Source organism: Papilio polytes, unplaced genomic scaffold (genome assembly GCF_000836215.1).
Source record: "Papilio polytes unplaced genomic scaffold, Ppol_1.0 DF821400.1, whole genome shotgun sequence".
NCBI classification, from domain to species: domain Eukaryota; kingdom Metazoa; phylum Arthropoda; class Insecta; order Lepidoptera; family Papilionidae; genus Papilio; species Papilio polytes.
The window spans coordinates 835,542-844,888 of record NW_013527804.1 but is presented as its reverse complement, the minus strand read 5'-3'; positions in this window follow the sequence as shown (position 1 = coordinate 844,888).

Below are 9,347 nucleotides of genomic sequence, written 5' to 3'. Positions count from 1 at the left end.
AAAAAACAAAAGTGAGTAGCCTATGTGTTCCTCCAGACTATCCTCTATGTCTATGCCAAATTTCATCGAGATCCGTTCAGCCGTTTAGGCTACAAATTAACAAACATCCATCCAACTTACGCATTTATAATATTAATATGATTGAATTTATTCAAAGGTGTGAATACCGAATACATGTCCGTATGTTCTTCGTGTTAGTTCAACATAAACTATTTCCTGCCGCATAAGCGGATATCAGGGTTTATGTGAGCTCCTCATATAATTGCTTGTAACTTTTCTTATTACCGCGTCTGGGGACGTCGTGATATATGGAGAAAGTTTGTTGCACCTCACACAATGGATTCCAATTGAACAAACGAGTGTTTCTGATTGGATTTGTATGCATTTGAATTAGATTTACGGATTTCTCACACTTGTCTAAACTAATATAAACAAGAAAATTTGTATTTTTATGTATTGGAATAACTCAAAAACTACTGCGTCGATTTTAAGAATTCTTTCACCATTAAAAAGATACGTCATCAGTGAGTAACTTTTTTTTTTCATTTCTTAATTTCACAAGAAGACCAATGGAAAACACCCTATTTTTACGATATACTAGCTGTTCTCGTGCGGCTTCATCCGCACTAAATTATGAAAATTTTATTTTATTGTTTACATTTGTGAAATTATCAATAGCAAATGTCAAACTGACATGACATGACAAACCTTGGCAATCTTGTTTCCTTGATATTGGCAGCAACTTAAAGTGTCTTTCCCATATTATGGATTTTATCCAAAATATTTTAAGTTTAATGACGTAAGTGTAGGGCTCTTTATTAAAAAAAGAATTATTTAAAAATATGCTGTAATTGCTAACATCTTAGACAACAGAGAAGTGGGTGTTTACGCTTTATTATAATAGTATAGATACTTAAAATGACAGTTAAAATGTACCTTCAAATAGTTATATCAGTTCGACTGTTCAGCTAAAACTGAAGCGGTAGTAAGGCTCTTAATGCCGCCCCCCAGCCTGTAAAGAGAGCTTTGTAAAAACCTTGTTTAGGACGCAAAAACCTTTACTGTTTAATAGAAAATTGTATTCAATCGTTAGTAATTAAGAAGATAATAGATTTCGCTGACAAAAAGGCATTTATTTGCTAATTTCAGTAGCAGCTTTAATGAAAATAATAGGAAGAACAAAACAATGGAGTCGGAACGACGACTAAATTCCACGTTGAGTAGACAATGGCTGGAAATGGGAGGATGCTTTCAAATAACCGTAAAATAAATGAGGAAATAGGTTTTTACTTAAGCTATGGATCGTGAACTTATTATTAACTAGCTTTCGCCTGTGACACCGTCTTGCGAAAAAAAATCTTAATTAGTGGCATATGTGTTCTTCCAGAGTATCCTCTAGAAGTATACCAAATTTCATTTTTAATTCTAGATGTTCCCGTGCGACTTCATCGGCATGAAATTATGACAATTTTATTTTTTTTTGTTTACATTAGTCAAATTATCAATTGCAAATGTCAAAATGACATGACTTGTCGACAATCTTGCTTCCTTGATGTTGGCAGCAACTTATGGTTTCTTTCCCACTTTAGGGTTTTTATCCAAAATATTTACCCCTTAAGTTTAATGGCGTTAAAATATGTAGTCTTCAGGGTGACGCAAGTGTAGGGCTTTTTATTACAAAAAGAATTATTCAAAAATATGCTGTAATTGCTGACATCTTAGGCAACAAAGAAGTGTGTGTTTACGCTTTATCATAATAGTATAGATAAGCCCATATCGACTAAACAGTTTTGCGAAAGTTGAAGGTGTGCGCCTGCTCTAAATGACGGTTTTTAAAAACACAAAGTCGCTTAAAATAACACTAGAAAACGTAAATCCTCTATTTTGAATTGTAAAATGTAAAAAACCTCCTTCAGTCCACCTTGTCTGCAACAAAGTTGGGAATCAGCACAAAACCTTGTTGAATTTACAATTATTCAGATTTATGTCAGTTTCACTAGCGTTATGTTAATCTGAATAACTGTTTTTATCTTTTTTTATAGAAGAATAAGACTTAAGTATTAATGCATTTTTTATATTATAAGGTGAACAAGCCATCGCTATACATACAGCCGCAATTGCAGATGTGTTGTCTACCTTTAAACGACGTAGAACTTGCATAGAAAGAGGATATCATTCCTGTTATTTGTGTCCCTTTCTATTCTGCGTTTTTAAAGGTTGGGAAGAATGTTCCTTCCGGTGTCCAGTCAAAATAGTTCCAGTCAAATCCACTTTCCCTTCCTATCCTTTCCTCTTAAGAGAAGAATAGAAAGGGAAAGGGACTAAAACTAGGCCTCTGGCACTCATCAGACGAAACGTGGAATTGCTTCCACTTCACGCCGGTTTTTGTGTGTTCGTGGTATTACACCGGACGAGCTGACCCATTCGTGCGAAGATGTTAAAGCGGGCTCTGTCTACCACTGTAAAATACTTAATTTTTTTTTAAATTCCAAGCGAATAATATTAACATGTACAGATATAAGATAACAATTTAGATTATAGTACAAAATCATTATAATATATTTAACTAAAGCTCTATCTGACCGAGTTGAATTTCAAACGGAGGCAGTTATAAACTTTGTTCATGGTAATGCAGCCGACGGCCAAAGAGAATTTTAAATTGGATGTTCCGTTTAATGTTGCAATCCCTTGTAAAATATTCAATACTCAGGTAATATCCGTTTGCGATTAAATTTAAGATATTTAAAACTTCTTGTGGTGAATTTTAAACTAGATTTTTTTCTATGTCTTACTAATATTATAAATGTGAAAGTTTAGATGGATGGATGTTTGTTTGAGTTTGTAGCCTACACTGGTGAACGGATCTGGATGAAATTTGGCATAGATGTAGAGGATAGTCTGGAAGAACACATAGGCTACTCTCTTTTGTTTTTTTCAATACCACGCATATGGAGTCCCGAGCGAAAGCTAGTAATCTAATAATAAGGAAATCAATTTTAAGGCCGTGCGCAAACCCATTTGTTGTGCGATTGTCGATTGTTTCGCACTCAATTGTTTAGTTGCACAACTAAAAATCGAGTAGTGGTAACCTCCATATAATCTCATAGGAATCAAAGAGAAACTAAACAGTTATGTGAGTTTAAAAAATTTTGTCTATCTTTAAGACATCGTTGGTTGTGGTAATTTTCAGAACGGTTGGTCCGAATTTAACGAAACTTTTAATTAAAGTATTTTCTGCTTCCTAGTGTCTTTGTCTAGTGTATATTTTATTTGGTTGTGTATATATTTGCCTACTTTTCAATAAATAAAGGTAGCTGATGTGTGTGTGACATTTTTAATGCATTCGAAAGTTAGTTGCAATAATTATTATTGTTAAGAACAAAGCAACCATTTGAAATTATTTTCAACTAGCATCCGCCCGCGACTCTGTTCGCGTGGAATTAAAATAAACAAAAGAGTAGCCTATGTGTTCTTCCAGATTAACCTCTGCACCCATACCGAATTTCATTGAAATCCGTCCAGCCGTTTAGGCTACAAACTAACAAACATCCATCCATCCATCTAAACATTCGTATTTATAATATTAGTATGGAGTATGCTCATCAAAACATTTACTAATAAAATTCACACGCAACTTATTCTGCGTGGAATTAAAAAACAAAAGTAAGTAGCCTATGTGTTATTCCATACTATCTACATTTATGCCAAAAATCGAGATCTATTCAGCAGTTTAGGCTACAAACTCTAACAAACATCCATCCATGTGAACGCATTTACGTTATTAAGATATGTATTGTTAAGTCAATAAGGGATTACTTAGGTATGTTATCAATTAAGTTAATCTTGCATTGTGCTTAGTGCTTAGATCAATGCAACGATAATTGTAGGGATCTGTTAATTGTTGTTAATGCAAACGCAATTAACACTTAATACATCTTGTATTCGATTTGCACTTTGTACACTTAACAAGAGAATTATTATAACACTAGCTGTTCCTTGCGTTCCGTGCGCCTTCGTCCACATGAAATTGTAAAAAAAATATTTTATTGTTTATATTTGTCAAATTAACAATAGCAAATGTCAAAATGACATGACATGACAAACCGTAACAGTCCGGCTACCTTGATGTTGACAGCAACTCATGGTCTTTTTCTACATTAGCGTTTTTTTTCAAAATCTTCACCCCCTAAGTTTAATGGCGTGAAAATATATAGCCTAAAGCGTGACGTAGGCTTAAGCAACAAAGAAGTGTGTGTTTACCCTTTATTATATTAGACTAAGCAAGCTTTTCGGTTTTACTGGCATGCAACGGTAGCATTGCTTAAACAATTGACTTGTAATCTAGTCCGGGTTCATTCCCATATATCAACGTGTTTTTCGATATTTAGAGCGCGCACACACCTATGACAAAACTATCGCACAACTGTCTAATCGCGCATTGATTCTCATGAGTTTATATGGAGGTGCGCAACTAAACAGTTGAAGGCCGCGAAACAATCGACAATCGCAAAACAGTTTTGCGATATTTTAGTCAAAAAAGCGTACCCGATCTTATCTGACGTAGAAGAAATTCAAAGATATATGTGTAGTTAACCCATAGTAAGCCACCCTTAGTTGAGGAAACGGTAGAGAAAACCTGAGAAAACATGGTTACCTTTAAAGTATACATCTAAGTAATCTGTAAAGCAGTTGCACAGAACTTAACAGTTTGCTTACAAACACGTTCAGTAACTTAGTTTCGCTTAATAACTGTTTGAATTTAACTTAACCGGAGCTCCCGCTACGGTGATTTAGTTCAGCTTGTCTTTTACTTGTAAAATAATTTTAAACTATAAATTAAATCTTACTTGCTACTAATATTATAAATGCGAAAGTTTAGATGGATGTTTGTTAGCTTGTAGTCTAAACTGCTGAACGGATCTCGATGAAATTTGGCATAGATACAGAGGATAGTCTGGAAGAACACATATTCTACTAATTAATTTTTTAGCACACAGAAGGAGTCGCAGGAGAAAGCTAGTTTATAAATAAAACTGTTACTTAAATTTGGTGCTATTTTTATTTCACAGTGACCCCTGTAAACTAAGCACAAAAAGTATAAGTTACTGTCATGTTCCTAAACCGAACGTGCGAGCGAGAAAGCGGAACAAGCAAAGAAGCACAATCGGCTTTGATCGGCGTGTGACGTCATCACGTAATATCATCCAACATTTTACTATGAAAAGATTTCAATAGATTGAATTAAAGTAGAATCAAGCATTAATACCCTAAATGGGTAGACAGTACTATCCGCGTTTGTCTACCGACCATTGTGCCTGAATCAGTTTATTGTTGAAAGCCTCATTATGCGTGAACAATAGAAGGCTCGTTAGTTTTGGCGTTAAGGCTTTCTATATCGTTATGGATATCATATTTAATATTTAAAGACTATGTTCAGTTAAAAAAATAGTCAATTTTAGATGGATGGATGTATGTATGATTGATATGCTGAACGGATCTTGATAAAATTTGTCATAGATGTAGAGGATAGTCTGGAAAACAAATAGGTTACTTTTTTTTTCCACATGGAAGGAGTCGCGGGTAAAAGCTAGCATTTTATTATTATAAGACACATGTATTCTAGAATATTTTATTACGAAAAATTTTACCACTTTTGTGAATTTTTAAATACACAGCTTTCAAAGCATTAATATTTTATTTTGATAGCTTTAGGCGTGTATTCTGATATTGACACTTATATTGATTACAAAACTCTCCACTAGAGGTCGTTACTCATTGACTTCATTGCTAAGTTTACAAACGACAGATTGAAGTTTAAAGTCGTTTATTGTTCGCGTGCTATTTTACTTATACTTAACAATAGCTTAGTGTTTTATAAACATAATATAATTCTAGAAATAAATAACTTAAGATATTTTTTTTCAAATTACGTTGAAGTCGACAGCCGTAAAAATTATCGTAGCTCCTATCGTTGATATTAGCGTAGATATAGCGCGTAGACCTGTGGTCGTAGCTGTTTACTCGTAGACGCAGTCTAAAGGCTGGATTATTATGCTAGTAACTAAGGACAATATCATTAAATTAACATAAGTATTGTAAACCAGGTATAATAATTATTCACTTAGATATGTACCATGTTTAAATTTAAAAAAATAACCCCATTTTTCAGCACATTATATCGTTAGTAACCGGGCATAAATCACGTCAATTTTACATCCTCTGCCTACCTCCTAACCGCCTAATACATTCACAATCGCCCCCTAATAAATCTAAGCGGATTAACACATCGGCTCGCGTACGATTGCGTTACATAAAACACTCCGGTTTCACTGTCCAATTAAATTGTTTATTTTTATCAAAACGAGTATTAAAATTCCACTGCTGAAAAACGGTATTGAATATCTCTCTGTTATTTTATAAGGGGATGAAAGGGACGTATATAGTTATAGTAGTCTGAAGTTAGAAGACTTGTTAAAGTCCGGCGTACGTCTTTGGCTCATTATATACTAGCTTTCGCCCGCGACTCCGTCCGCTTGGATTAAAAAAAAACAAAAGTGAGTTGACTATGTGTTCTTCCAGACTATCCTCTACATCTATACCAAATTTCATCGAAATCTGTTTAGCCGTTTAGGCTACAAACTCTAACAAACATCCATCTATCTATACTTTCGCATTTATAATATTACTAGCTTTCGCCCGCGACTCCGTCCCCGCGGAATTAAAAGAAAACAAAAGTGAGTAGCCTATGTGTTCTTCCAGACCATCCTCTACATCTATGCCAAATTTCATCTAGATCCCTTTAGCCGTTTAGGCTACAAACTGTAACAAACATCCATCCATCTAAACTTTCGCATTTATAATGTTAGTATGATAGTATGATTGCACAGTTGTTATGCGATTGTCGATTGTTTCGCAGGATTCAACTGTTTAGTTGCACAACTAAAAATCGAGATATGCGCTCTATATAAGCTCATACAAATCAAAGCGAGACCAAACAGTCGTGCGTTAGTTTAGTCAAAAAAATTTTTATGCTTTTTTTTTAATAATGATTATTATACGTCTCTATTGAAACAAAATATATTGCAATAATACTCCGTCAATCTACATTGGTTAAAGTTAATTTGTTTTAGCGGTTTTGTTACGTAACTACGTTTATTGCAAATTTATCGCTAGAATTTCTATTGGTTTTATTAATTAGTACTATTATTGATGTTTATTATAAACAAATGAATTACAATTCTTGTGTTAATGATTCAATGTTTAGTTTATTTTAAAACTAGCTTATTATTATTTTGAAAATGTTTTATTACATATCCAAAGAGTAGAGCCCGCTTTAACATCTTCGCACGAATGGGTCGGCTCGCCTCTAGGAATACCACGACTACACAGAAAACAGGAAACGGGAGAAATTCAGCGTTTCGTTTGATTAGTGTATGTAGTTTAGGAAGCCCAACTTTCCCTTTTCCTTTCCACTCTTTTTCTCATAACAATAGAATGGAAAGGGGACTTGGATTTGATGGTGGAGGAGACGAATAGGAAGAGGAAATATCCTGTTTATGTGCATCCTCCGTCGAATGAGGGTAGGCAATGCATCCGCTTTATCGAATGTCTATGGGTAGCGGTCGCTTCTCCACTTTGGCGGATTCAGGTGGCCGCTTGCTCGTTTGCCATCTTATTACATAAAAAAATATCAATACCAGGACATAAGGTGCCACTAAACTTGACAACTAATATAGTGCATGTCAGAGAAAGTACCAGCGAAAAAAATTTGTCAACTGCCTCGTCTATACGTTTTTTAATTCTTTGTTTTTAAATACATTATTCTACTGGTTACATAACAAGATATAATTTAGTAAAATCCTTTGTGTACACTCCCTCGGCAATACCTATCAGGGATTCAGAATGATAATGAGAGTACCGCGAAAACCTATTAACTTTGGCTGTTGCTTTGTGGATTTAGTCTAAATTTATTGAAGCTCCCTCAGGAATATTGTTAGGCTGAGTACACACAAGATGAAAGTATTAAAAAGGAGGTATTTGTTATATCTTAACTAATAAAAGCCGATAACTCTACCATAGCACTTAATCGCTAGGCTTTACGAAATCTATACTGAGTGTCACTTTCACAGTTGTGTGTTACATGCCTTATAACTGTATAGAGTCCTATCTATACTAATATAATAAATCGTAAACACACACTACTTCGTGGCGTAGGATGTCTGAAATCACGGCATATTTTTGAATAACTCTTACTTTAATAAAAAGTCCGACACCACACTCTTTATAATATTTATTTTCACGCTATTAAACTTAGGGCTAAATAAATAAGAAAAAACCTTCACGTGGGAAAGGGACCTTAAACTACAAGCTGCCAACATTAAGGAAGCAAGATTATGGTAACGGTAATTTTGACATTTGCAATTGATAATTTGACAAATGTAAACAATAAAATAAAGTCATTTCAGTCACTCCCTTCTTGATCATGTCACATTTTACGCAATCCGTCTCTTCCTTCGCCTACCTAAGTGTACCTCCACACTCATTCTGTTTATTGTCGCACTCATTGTCCCTATATAGTTACTATAAAAGTATGTATTACGCTCAACGTTGTGTACAACAGTGCTGGGTTTCCAATTGGGCTGATCAATGGAAATTGTTTACTATTAGGCCAATTAATTCACATTTGATCGGTCCAATCTATACTAATATAATAAAGTGTAAACACACACTTGTTTGTTGCCTAAGATGTCAGCAATCACGGCATATTTTGGAATAACCCTTTTTTAAATAAAAAGCCCTACACTTACGTCACGCTTTAGGTTATATATTTTCATCCGTTAAACTTAGGGGGTACATATTTTAGATAAAAACCCTAATGTGGGAAAGAGACCATAAGTTGCTGCCAACATCAAGGAAGCAAGGTTGCCAAGGTTTGACATCATGTCATGTCATTTTGACATTTGCAATTGATAGTTTAACACATGTAAACAAGAAAATGAAATTTTCATAATTATATGCGGATGAAGTCGCATGAGAACTGCTAGTAGAAATATTCAACAGTGGTAGTGCCCGCTTTAACATCTTAGCACGAATTGGCCGGCACGCCCGGTGTAATACCACGACCACACAGAAGACAAGCGTGAAATGATGAGTGTGGTGCCGGAGGCCTAACTTAAGTCCCTTTCTCTTTACCACCCTTTTCTTATAAGGAGAGGGTGGGAAGGGGAAGTGGATTTGACGGTAGAGGAGATGCATAGAAAGGGGAAATGTCCTCTTTATGTGCGTCTCCTCCTCCGTCGTATAAGGGTAGGCAACGCATCTGCGATCGCGGATGTCTATGGGCAGCG